Genomic DNA, 13,968 nt, shown 5'->3' on the forward strand with positions numbered 1-13,968 from the left:
GAGTGAACACAAGAGCTTGCCTTTTCCAATTATGAATCATGCTTGCTCTTTTTCTGTCGCATTTTTATTCGCTTGCCGGAATAACTTCCATTACATATACAAACATCCATTCATCAGTTTTTATATGTTACCTGATTGGCGTTTCACGTATTTTTTATTCTTTAATATCGTCAAATTCTTCGCCTTTTACCTTACTTTAACGGCGTAAATGTCAATGGGTTTTTCTGTGCTTTTTCACTTTTCCCGCTATTTCACTTTTTTTTTTTTTTTTTTTTGAGAATGTGTGTATTTGTTTGTCTATCACACTTTGAGCGAAAAAAGCCATCATTTGGAGAAATATGTCTTCTCACTTGCATCACGCAATGCGACAATAATTATTCGCATAAAATAGCGTCTTTATGTGAAAGAACGCACCTGGAGAGTGGAGAGAGTGGGTTTGAAAATGACATCGACTCGCAATATAGATGCCCAGGGACGACAAGTTGCAACGAAATCATATGCAAAACATATGACTCACTTGTGTGCTCATACGCACGCACGTTATAACGACGCACCATTAGAATAGCTGTGACATATTGCAATGTAGCCCATATCCTCCCCTTTCTCACACACATGCATCTTTTCTTTTTACCGAGAAGCACTATAAAAACCAATGAATACTATATAAGCACTTGTAAGGTACTAATATGAACGTAATGAGGATGGTTCACCGTCGTCGTTGTCGACAAGTATAATATTTTCTTTGCATTAAATTTTAAATAGTGCACAGAAGCGGATGGTGATAGTCAAGTAAAGGGAAAACGAACACAAAGAAAGAAATGCGGATGACGCTTCATCATGTATTAATACAATCACGTGGAACCCATACGAACGAAAATAGTCTATATCAACTACCAAATAACTACGTCGCATTGAATGGAATGCACAACGCACATTTTCCACCTTTGAACTAGGAATGCTTTGGTCGATAATATGAACGTTTAAATTCATTTTTAAGCCTTAAAATAAGATAATAGTAGCAATAAAAAGCTTTTTATATGAATTCCAAATGTGTGCACATAAAATATACACTTCAATCGCACTGGCACACAATCCAAAGGGAGCATACACTCACACACATGCTGCAACGGTATGGCCGGTAACAACACAAGATATTTATTACAATGAATATATTATACGATGAACAAAAAAAATTGTTTTGTTTGTTCCCGAAAAAATACAAGTTTCGAACCGCAACAGAAAAGAGTATCCGTTCGCGTTTGTTATGCCCATAAAAATGAAAATCATTTCAAATATTTATTTTATTCAAACAAAGAAAAGACGAGCAAAGAAAAGAGTGAACAATTGAAGTAAATGGATGAGAAACACAAACGAAAACAAAAAGGCAAAGAAATGCGGTTATGTGGAAATAAAAAATGACTTTGTTTTTTTTTTCCTTTCTCAGTAAATAGAGTAAATGCTGGCAATGAGCTATGATAATAATAAAAAAGAAGAACCATGTCGGAAAAATTTATTGAAAAAAACCATACATCTTATACAGATTGACGGCTCCAGAGAGCATCCCAAAGAACCGTTATCCTGGGAATTGATGTCTATTTGTTGTTCCATTTACAATTCGATAAATTTTAAACGCTGATCTTAGAACTGTGCATGTTTTTGAACTTTTTCCGTTGATTGATTCACTCGGATTCACTTCCTATGATCGGAGTGTTGTTAGAATTTCTTGCGTTTGATTTTACTTGATCAAAGAAAATTTTCTTGTGTTAAATAAGTTGCATACTATTGATGGGATTATACGATTTTTCAATATAGAAATTTTCAATTTCACATCCAAAAAGTCAAAAAGTTACATATGAACTTAATATAAACATGCAATGTAGCTTAATGCCATTTCTTCATTTATGTTTAAATTCCTGATTTTCATTTCCGATAAAGTTGATTCAGCGAAAAATGATTTTTTTTCGATGCAAATATGTCTAATATTTAGAGCATTTGTTGATGACAAGTGCGTCGTCCTCTCTGCTATACAAAACGACACAGAAACTTTGAAAATTACGAACCATGAAAAAGTATTTTCCAAAAAGGGCGAGTTGAATATATTTCCGAATGCCTAAAATTGCCGAAAACTGCCAAATTCATTTATCGTTGTATATATACAATACAAAATGCTGGAAATGTCGTTGATACCGATAAAGTTCTGTAGCCAAAATTCAATTGTGCGCAAAATGTGTATACGACCGAAATGAAACGTTATTATATTCATTTGAATAATTTACACACAGAAGTGTCAAATAATCGATTCGTCTAAGCGTTCGTCTGTTATGCGTGATGATGGCACATTTCCATTTCAATTCTCATTCAATTTGATTCTCTATTCTAATACTTAATACACTCGGTTCGATGAAAAGACGAAAAAAATACTCGTACTATTTGAAATGTCAGACGAAAAATTCATGGCAAATTGTAGCAAACATCAAATTTCCGGAGAGGGCGTGTAAAGCCGCTCAATCAAACTGCTAAAAACTCCATACTACCATACTTGACGTGCATCTGCCTAACGCCTACGTGTGTTCGTTCTTTTCATTTAAACTCGAATTTTGTTTGTCGAAACATTTTAAAATCTATTGCTACGTATTATTTACCACGAGAACAAAATGCGCTCATGCGGCAATCGAACATAAATAATAATAAACCAAGTAATAAACTTTCACGATGGGAATCAACATGACTTATGTTGAAGTTTGAGTTCATATACAACACACATATACACTGCCACTAAACAGGCATACGAACAAACGCATGCACGAACACCAAAAATCCAAATGCTAAATTCTACATGCTAATGCGGTCATGTTTTGAGTATAATGTTGTTCGCCGTAATTTCAATTATTCATGGAAACTTTCATTGACGAAAGACTTTATGTGATACTTCTAATTTATATTCCACAATAATAATAATCCACATCATGAACAGACACTAATCGCAGTCTTGTTACTTATTTAGATGCTGTGGGAATTTGCGATGGAAATCAAAGTAAAAACTTTTCATATTTTGGTTTTGAGATTTTGAGCATACACTTTGCACACCTGCTTTTATTTACATGAACCTTAAATGAAATGCACATGCAACTTCACTCACGATAGAAATGTTTCAACGTATATATAACGCTTCGTGTATGAAATAGTTTTTTGTTGTATACTGTATTTCGTTTTTCGATATTTTATCCCAAAGATTTTTCTATTTAAATTGGATATGAATCAAAGTATCGCACGTAAGAGTTTATACTAAAAATAACGCTGGAAAATGTTTCAAAGATAAAACTTAATGTAAAATTTATAGGAAACAACTTAAAGTTGCATTTCCAAATTTAACAAAATTGAGACATCAACATGAAGCAAAAAACACTTACCATTAAATATATTTAATATATAATACTTTTTTAACTTGATAAATAAAAAAGTAAGAATTCAGTCAAAAGATACGCTTGTCTTTGATATTTTAGTTTCTTTGTCGAAAGTAAGAAAGTAAAAAAAACGATTGCTGATTTCACCAGGATATAAAAATAAATTTTGCGTGATGAATTTCTTTCGTGTCCAAAGTTATTGAAAAAAGTCAATTCTAAATCGTCAGTATGGATACAATGCAAGAAAAATATTGTTTTGTATTTTTTAGAAACATAGTAATGTTTATGTAATGTTAGTAAAGTATTGAAACGACGAAATTAATTTTCATCGTACTTTTTCCACATCTGCTCTGGACGATAGATTGAATATTGTAGATTTTTACATTCCCTTTAACATTCCATAGCTCAAATTAATTCTTACTATCAATAATAGGTATTCGTTCATTCATTAAACACGTTTAATCTTTGATTATAATTGTATTCTCATGTTACCTGAGAGTAAAAATGCTATATTTTCTTCTCTTCGGAAAATAAACATTTAGTCCAAACATTATATTTTGTGCCCGTAATCAGATCCAGATCGTAAAAGCTTTATTATAGTAGTTTTTGGAAATGCCATTGAAGGGCTTGCCACCTATTAAAAACATACATTTTGAATTTACTCTTGGAATTTCTGAGTGCGATAGTAGAGTTGTACATTGACCTATTTTTTTAAAATTCATTTGTTATCGTTTAATTGCCATTACAAAATCAATACGAGTGCAATTCTACGCTTTGTGCATTTTAATTTTTTTCTGTTTCTGTTTTGAATGTTATTTAAATTCGATTCCGAGGATTCAATCGAATGCTTCCAAATAAACTCCATTCTGAGCATTGACGTAAAATAACATTCATTTGGAAATAATCGAAAATATTTGGCTATTTTCATTGTTTGTTATTTTATCTCTCTCGTGTACTTTTGACAACATTAATGAGTGCCACGAACATTGGTTTCTCCCCGTACGACACATACACTTTTTTCACATAGTATTTTCCTCTCGGGTTTCTATTGTGATTTAAACTATGTATTTTTTGTTATTGTATCACCAGAACGAACATCGTTTTTCAGACAGTTTTGTTTGCATAATTTCGACGAAATGGCATTTTCAATCGTTGCAACACAACAACAAATAAAATTTTTAGCGCTCGAAATAAAAATGCCCCCAATGAGCAAACGGTAACAGTGCTGGTTGTTATAACAGTAGTTCCAGTGGTAATAGTGTGGTCGAGTGTTCAGCTATGTGTTTGCAAAGAGCTTTGAGATGTGCAGAAAATACAATGATGCCACTCAAAAAATGTTACCCCAGAGAATGAAATGTGAGAATTTCAACTATTGCTGATAACCCAATTCATGTTCAAAATGTTTAGCGTTTGGCTTTCTCTTTCTGTCTATCTCCCTTTCATTCTCTCGCTTTCTTTACTATGTGTACGGTTGTGTGTCACTGTGAATTTCAAATTCCAAACTATAATGCAGGAATAGAAAAACGAGAGAAACCAAAACACAACACAAATAACAGATGATAGCGCACGTCAGTCGGTATGCGGTCGCAGTGATGCATCTAATAAATGCTGCTTTTACATTTTTCAAAGATTCCGAATCGAATGCAGATGCAGATCAAACATACGTTTCATGTTCTAGTGCATTGGGTACAATTCTTTGCACTTCATTGTCATTCGATGAAATGGAAAGAGATAAAATCCAGATAATAACAAAGAGCAGATTCTTGGACAAAAAAATAACGTTTTTAAAACGCTTTTTTATACACATACAACCAAAGAATAGTTTTAAAAAAGTGTATTGCGCCTGCTGAGCAAAATAAAATACTATTGAACAATTCTCAAAAAAAAAAAAGATATCGTAAGCATGATTGGGTCGATTTTTGAAAGGAATCCCTGTTTCATTGGTATATGCTAAACCAAAAACTAAAGTCGAATTATTAAAAAGGTTCACAGTTTTTTGTTTGCCGTTGCTTTTGTCCCATAGAGAAAATTGCTATTTCATGACATATGGTTTTAGTCCAAACGACAATGTTATGCAACAACCACAATATCACGACCATATGCATACACTCATCCATCCATGATTTATGGCCTTATTTTTCGTCCGTTTCGAATAGTTTTTTCCTTAGCTATTCGAGTGTGTGTGAACTGAATTAAGTTTCAAGAGTGAAAATTCGGATTTTCATATTTCTATTTAATCATTTCCCGCTGCCTTCCTAAATTCTTATTGCTAGACGTAACTGAGAAAAAAGCTACACTTGTCTTGTTCGCAGAAATCTGTGCTATTCAACAAATGTACTGGATACAAGCGGTTCAGTATTTATACATATGTATATACCAGGGTTTTTCATAGATACGAAATTTGTATCTAGATAAGATAAAGATTTTCAGTATTTCAAAAAATTAAAAAGATAAGATAAAGATAAGATATCTTGAATATCTATCTTTTCTTAAATCTATCTATTATTTTTAGATATTTTTCGCGACGATTAACTACAAATAAAAAACCAAAATATTCTGTTTCCTTTCGTCGTTCTATTTTTAAAATATTTTACGATTGTGTTTTAAAAGTAAAATGCGCTCGAAATTCGTTGATAAAATTCGTTGTCGATTTCTTTGTGGCGTGAATATCAATTTGGATTGATTGAAAAAACACTATAACAAATATGTCTGACGTTAATTTGCCATAAAAATTATTATTGAAACACTTTTCATAACTAAAGTCACAAAAAATGTTGATTTTTGTATGGTAGCCATGTCTGTATGCTATCTTAATGGCTTGAAACTTTGCGGAGGGTTTAGAGAAATTTCAACCAAAATTAAGGGTATCTCTCATACAAAATATTCGTTTTTGAGCCAAAAATTGAAATATTTGTATATATCTATCTCTTTTCTAATGATATTTTTTTTTGGTAAAGATAGATAGATATGAGGTGTATCTAAATTATTAATATAGCAGTTAGATAGATATTAGATTTTAGCTATCTACGATATCTTTTATAGATATAGATAGATACGTATCTATGAAAAACCCTGGTATATACATATTAAAAAAAAGAAAAACATATCTTATAAATTGTGTAAAGCTAAGGTTTGAATGTCGAATTGTATATTTCAATCGAATTTTCAACCTTTTTCAACTTTGTACAATAGTATGTGGCTGCTTTTTTTTGTCTTCTGTGACATGCTTTCATGATCAAGGATACGAAAAAGAAATTTTTTTCACATAAATTCTCCTTTCGCAAAAAAAACATGTTGAATCAAACAACATCGGTTGCTACAAAACAAGAGATAGAATTTTTGAAAGAATCAACATATGTTTACCATTCTCATATGCTTTTTCAAAAGGATCACAATCAGTTTGATATATTTTATTCTTGGTTTTTTTGGTTCTAAAACTGACCCCATTTTTCATTTTCTGCATGGAAAATTCAATGAAATATTTTATTTACCCGAAAATGCGACGCTTGCCACGTTCTTTTCACTTGTCTATGTTAAGCGCATTGAATGTATCGTATCGATATTTACCATTTGAATGGTACGCATACTTTACATTGAATGTGTTTAGTGGTTTGTTTGTATCGAATTCTATGCACGAAATGCCCAATAAATATCGTGTGGCCAGTTGCAATTCGAATTTTTCAGTTTCATGCGGAGCAAGCAAATTCAAACTACAACAACACTTTTCACAGTAGAAATACTGATAGTACGATATGACTCTGCTTGACGCAAATAACGTGAAATATGAAAACATCCAATCGGAATCCAAATGAATTTGAATGTGCGGCTTTTGAGTAACAGCCAATATAACGAAGTAACTGATTCAATACAATCTATTTTCGCCATTTTCAACTTCATTCGGTAGATGTCATAGCGCAATTTTAACCGTTTTCATTAATCGATATTTTCATAACAGTGTTTCAGTCAAGTTTTTTGGCTGAATGTTAAGCGCAAAAGCATATACAAAAGAAATGAGTCTTTGTCAAGCACAGACTTTGGGAAATGTGTAATGAAACATTCAATGGACAAAATCATTTCAATCAACTTCCTCTTTCGCATTTTCTCTCTTTTATCTATCTCATTAGATTACGTTGCTTCCTCGAAATCGTTTTGATGCGTTTATTTGAACAATTTCATTTAGAAACACAAATAGATGCGCGCCAAATTAAATCCATTCAGAATGTCAATGAAAATAAAAAACAAAAATCACGCAACTGAATCAATTGAAAGAAGAAAATAATCAATACACAGTTTGTATAGTAAAATCTATTCGCGGTTTCAGCTGAAATGAAATTTTCGCTGCTAAACAAAACAAATATTATACGAGCTGTATTGCGTTCAGCAGAGATATACAGAGAGGGAGAGAAACGAAAAAACGTAAAATAAAACGCCTCGCTTGATTGTAAAGCTTCTCACCATGCGACATATATCCAATTTGACAAAATTTTTAAAACAGACATTCAAACAACGAAGAGCAATTTCCATTGTATTGCTATTTCACGCATTCCCATCGCATATTAAATTTGTATATTGTTGTTGCGGAAAATTTGCCTTATTGTAAAAATGCGACAGTGCAAAATAATTGTCAGCTGTGTGAATTATGTAACTTTTTCATTCTATCCGTCTACAATGGTTAAATGTTTTCATTTTTCATTCAACTCCAATTTCCTCATGCTCAGTCTAGCAAAAATACAAATAAAAAATACTCGCTTCATTCATCTGTTTCAAATGGAAATTTGTTTTTTTTTAACCAGACGATTTAAAGAGATTTTTCAATCTATTCAAATCGAAGAAAATGTAATGACCACAAGTTGCTACGTATTACCCAAACCCGCCTTCGTATCCAATAATTTGAAATTTCATATGAAAGTTAAAGCTATGATGTTTATGTTTTGTTATGATTCCATAAATTTTATTAATTTAAATCTACAAAAAATCTCTTGGATTTAATTTAGATTTGAATATCTTGATACGTCCTTTTATAATTCAATACCCACTCTATTTTTATGAAAACACTTTATCTTTGAATAATTGGCAATAAAAGTGATGCCAATATCAAAGAAGTAACAAACGTTATGAAGAAGCTCATATTGAATTAGAACTGTACGTTGTTGAAATAAGTTTGTAAAGTCAATGAATCGACTGTCATACCCAAATGTCAATTTCAATTCAAGACGAACAAATTTCCAATGAGCGCTTATATCCTAGATTTTTCTTTATCGATTCCACCAATACGACATCTACTAAAAAACTCGCCGATTTCTGTTACTACTGGTGTTTTAATACAGCTCGTATCATAATAGCTCGTGTTTTATTACAGCTCATACACAGGATCGGAGTCTGTGTGTTCTTTTGTTCGTCAGTAATACAGCCATAGCCGTATAGTATAGTTCGCTTGACCTGTGTCAAAGCAACAGTAATAACAAAAATCGGTATCTTTTTCAACAGATGTCGTATTCGTAGAATCGATAAAATTAATTTGTATGGGGAATATACGATACTAGTTCTAATCGCAAATTTCCATCCATTAATTTACATGAAATATAATTTATCCATAATCGTCTCAGCTTTTAGTCAATCAATTACATTCAAATTGAATGATTCGATAGATTAAGTTACGAGACTTTTCCTTTGTGGTTTCAGTCAATTGACTACATGCTACTAACAAGTGTTAGCGGTTACTTCGAGTTTATGCGTGACTTTAATGAATTTCTTAACGTTTGAAAAAACATCTTAAGTCGAAAGAGTACAAAAGATGGAATATTATTATTATTATTACTATTATCATGACTTTAATCGGTATTAATTGCATCAAAGCCAAATGAAATCTATTATAGTACCGGTTATTCCTCCACTTTTATAATGTATGAGAATGTGAAAAGTTTTTTTATTTCATCAGTGGCGCCGCCATAAATGGTTAGCGATTCGCTAATAGCGAAGAACTACAACAATGATAATGGGTAGCACTGAGTAGCTGTATTTCAAACAATTGTGAAATTATTCGCACCAATTCATAGAAATACACTAACCCCGTCTCTATGCGTGCTAAACTCAGTTGCAAGGTGTGTATTGATGTGAATTTCGAGTAAATGACAGTAGATGGAGCAACAAACAAATGTTCGTGTTTGGGGCTTGCTATCACAACCACAGCCACTGCATGCAAATTGACGTAAAAAATGCAGACAAAACATGTATCAAATTACTTCAAGTCATTATTTTTCATATCGATGAGCGTGTATACTAGAGAGAGACAGAGCAAGAACAACAGATACGCTGAATTTCATTTTCACATTATTCGGCTAATTTGTCTTTTTTCTTTCGATGCTGTTACATGAAAACGAGTGAATGAATTTGTTGGAACACACTCGCTTCGAGATTGAAAATATTCATTAATTAATCAGATGCTTGTTTGAATAAAGCAGGGCAAAAAATGGTACGACGATGTTCAAATTGTGATCGAAACCACACATCAATGACTCATAATATGCCATATGTAACGTTGCTTACCAACATCATGTCAAAGAAAAAAAAATACGTTCTATTTCACCGTAAAATAATAATAGCTTGTTCCAGTGACGAAAAATGACTTTATAATCGAAGAACCAGACGTGTCTATTTTGCCACACTGAGTTTGTATAAACAAAAGCATTCGATTTTAAGAATGTACAATATGTATAATATATCATCAATGCGTTGAATGATCCTATAACAAAAAAAATCTACAAATTAATCTCATATGCTTTAGGACTTCAATAGCGCATTGCTGACAAAGTTTTTACATAAAGAGAATATATATATGAGCTCAAAAAAGAAGCGATAAGATTACTGCCTAAAATGATAAAAAATAAAATTCACATATAGTTGGCGCCACATTCTATGTAATAAGCAAATACTTTCCACTTAGTCAGTTGCAACGGAAAACAAGTTTGCATAGAATGCAGCGCCAACTATATGTGAATTTTATTTTTTATCGTTTTGGGCAAGCGTCCAGAAAGACATACATTTATGCGAGCAATTGAATGATGCTTGCATCATTTGATGCGCATCGATTGTGCTGTCGCCATACATTCGGATCTTCGGCAGCGCACGAAGTGCTCCGAACGCACAACGAAAGCACTAGCGATGCGCATCAAATGATGCAAGCATCATTCAATTGCTCGCATAAATGTATGTCTTTCTGAACGCTTGGTTTTGGGCAATAAATCTATGGTTTTCTTATGGCTTCATTCTCGAGCTCACGAATATTCTAACCAATTTAAAGTACATTGAACAATGTACAACCACATTTTTAATTTTGCTGAATAGAACTTCAAAAAATGCTTATTACAGACATTGAAGTGTTATCGATTGAAATAAAATTGACTTTTTGATGTTTGACAAGCTTTTGGCTTCTATAAATTAACCATCACACGTTTATCTTCAAAAGGTCATTTGTGTGATCATTCATATTCAAGTCGATAACGAATAAAAATGTAATAATGTATTAGCTCCATTGAGTTCATCTCAAATTGAATGGCATTTTTCCATTCTGATTGTCCGAAGATTATCAAATAGAAATGATGCAGAAACTGCAGAAAGCAAATGATGTCAGTTCAAACGAAGTAATGTATGAAAATAAAAATGCGCATTCAGTCAAAATAACTCGCAAATGCATAGTAACCAATGAACACAATACAAAAACATCATATACATTTATATTTTCAAGAAAAATATGTAAATTTATATTCAATTCATTTCAATATCTAGTGGTTTTCATTTCATTTTATTTGGCTTTGCTCTTTCATTTCTCTACACACACACATCCGAAAAAAGGCAATGCTTGTTTTCTATATCCCGTCCATTTATTTGTTTGAATCAGAGCGAAGAAGAAGAACGAGAGATAAAAATAGATGTTGAGAATCCTTATCGGTCTGAAATCCATAAGAGTGCATATATTTCGATTCACACAATAACAATAAAAACATATTATCGACCATTTTTCAATAAGACTCAATGCAACTACGTAGTACTTCCATTCAAAAAGGATGATAAAGCATCATGGTGTTCGACACAGGGTGCTCAATTTCTTGCAAGCAAAATGAGTAGACAATTTCTAATTTAGAAGTTATTTTCCTAATAGTCTAAAAAATAAGTAGTAATGATTTTTTTCTCTTTTCTTTACAGATAATTGAATGTAAGTAGCTCTAGTTCATCGCCCTGTAAAGGAATTCCGCACATATAAATTCATCAAGATTTTCTTGCTTATATTGGCTGTCTTCATGTTTTTTCGTCCATTTTGCTATACATTATTCTATCGTTCATATATGATGGTGCATTGATTCTTGCGTGTAAGTTTTGCCATTTTTTCGTTATCTTCGTTTTTCACTTTATTTCATTCATTCGTTGTCTTTGACTTTACTGCTTTTTTCCTATATAGCTAGCTATATTGATATCTATCTATTCGTTCATAGCAGGAACCACTTTTCTCATCGAACTAAGTATAAACGATGAACTTCTTTTTTTCCCTTTTTGCGTTCAACTTTGCAAAAGAGATAGTGAGAAAGTATAAAGTTCGACGTCAATAAAAAACATTTTTGCTGCTTGCCTTGTTGATGCTCCCTACCAAACATCCAAATCGCCTCCATTGATTCCTTCCCAGTTTTTGCATTGCAAACTTAAGTTCAATGAAGAAAGCTGAATTGTGAAAGATAGAGAGCGAAAAAAATCTAAAATAGAATAGAATGGAGTTGAAAATATAAAATAATCGTTTGTACGAAACGGATAGTTGAAAAAAGGACAAAAAAAGAAGAGCTTACACTATACAGGAAGAAGGCAATGCATCGAGATAGCAAAGAGTGAGGTGAAATAAGAAAACGGAAACAGCCAACAGAGAGGAACAGATGAATCAATGGAACAAAAGCTAGAAAAGAGTGAAGAACTGCAGATTTGGTCTTTTAAGATGGTTGTGTTAGTTGTATGTGAGTGCGATTTATATTCGAATGTATGTTTGAGCCGGCGGCCAAATGAATGGATTGAATTCAAATTGAAAAACAAATATTGCATGGTTGAATGTAAAACCGTAAAATTTGAAAGCATCAAAGAAGGAAGTTTAAAGTTGGTCCAAGAAAATGACCCATTTTAAGTATTTGAGATTTCAGCATGAATAGTTTTTCAAAAGCTTAATTTGTAGGTTTACATAACCATTCATGTATTATGGGTCGTACACTGTACACATTCAAATACATTGTCAGTAATGCAATGTTCGAGTTTCAGGAAAAACGTAAGAAATATGTAAAGAGGTTGAAAGATTTTCACAAGATGGAATACATGGCGGTAATTTTTTGCCACTCACATTTTAACGCAGTTTGAAGATGTGGAACCCTTTTTACTTTTTTATAAATGAAATTAGTAAATGGGTGTGCGTCTACGATCTGAATGGTTTATCGAAGCTGAAGATAATAATTTAAATTGCTTGACAATGAAGCGTAAATTCTTTCTAAGGTGTGTTACCTTGACAATTCATTCGAATTAAATATTTAGTTACAGAAGCTGTTGTTCCGAAAATTATGGTTAATTATCAATTAGTCACAACTCACTCAATCACTCAACTGGAAATATTATTATTATTGCTCGTCACTTTGACGAAACTCAACACCACAAGACTAGCCTCTGAATATCATCAATTCAATGAAAATTTAATTAATCAAATCAATTAAATTTCTCGGAGAAATTATTTGCACTGGTGAGTTCAGTGAAGATTAAAAACGGTTAGAAAATCGTATCATCACTTTAACCATTTAATGGTATGCTACATGCATTTATTTGTATATTAATTATTCAATCCATGTGAGAAAATCCTTTATTGGTTTCGGTGAAGTGAAGTGAAAGAAGGAGTAATTATATGTAAATACTCGTGTTAAATTATGCATTTGAAATCACTTTTTATTGAAAAATATCTCATTTGAACATATTTTACAAATAATTTGGACTGCGAATTTCGCTTTGGTTCAATTTATATTGCAGACAAAAATGTTTGTTTTTGTATTTGACAAAAATTTCATGCTAGAAAATCAGTTTAAATTAATTCCATTGAATTGCAATTTACACTTTCATGTTGATATTTAAAAAAATATGTATAATTCAAATTATCCACAAACACGACATGATATAAAATACGAGATAAGCAACTTCATGCTTAAATACTTTCCCCATTCAAATGTTGAACGAAGTTTTAATGAATTTAAGAAAGAAAGTTTATTTAATGGCTTTCCATCTTTCATTTTCTCGAGCTGATCAAAAATTCTGGCGTCTTGGAATTTATTGCATGAATGAAACAGACACGATACATTTTCCTATCAGCATGATCGCGCAAATTAGTCGGGCATATTCGGAGTTTTGATGTTTCATATTATTTTTACGTTGATTTTCGTTCTGCAAATTTCAGCAATGAATAATACTCCAACAAGTTATGCAAGTTCATTAAAAACGCGAATGTACTCTTGAATTGAATTCTGTTTCAAAATTCCATTCATTCAAAATTCAAAAT

General features: G+C 32.0%; 1 protein-coding gene across 1 annotated transcript in view; it reads left to right on the forward strand.

Annotated features, from left to right (window-relative positions):
• LOC116349843 (connectin) overlaps positions 1 to 13,968 on the forward strand; it is a 109,679-nt gene that overhangs the window by 15,207 nt on the left and 80,504 nt on the right. The window contains exon 2 of the mRNA XM_031781444.1: positions 11,607 to 11,616. The gene's annotated coding sequence lies outside the window, so the exon portion shown is untranslated. The remainder of the gene's footprint in view (positions 1 to 11,606; positions 11,617 to 13,968) is intronic.

This window comes from Contarinia nasturtii, unplaced genomic scaffold (assembly GCF_009176525.2).
Source record: "Contarinia nasturtii isolate CC-2019 unplaced genomic scaffold, AAFC_CNas_1.1 Cnas_scaffold_3175, whole genome shotgun sequence".
NCBI lineage: Eukaryota > Metazoa > Arthropoda > Insecta > Diptera > Cecidomyiidae > Contarinia > Contarinia nasturtii.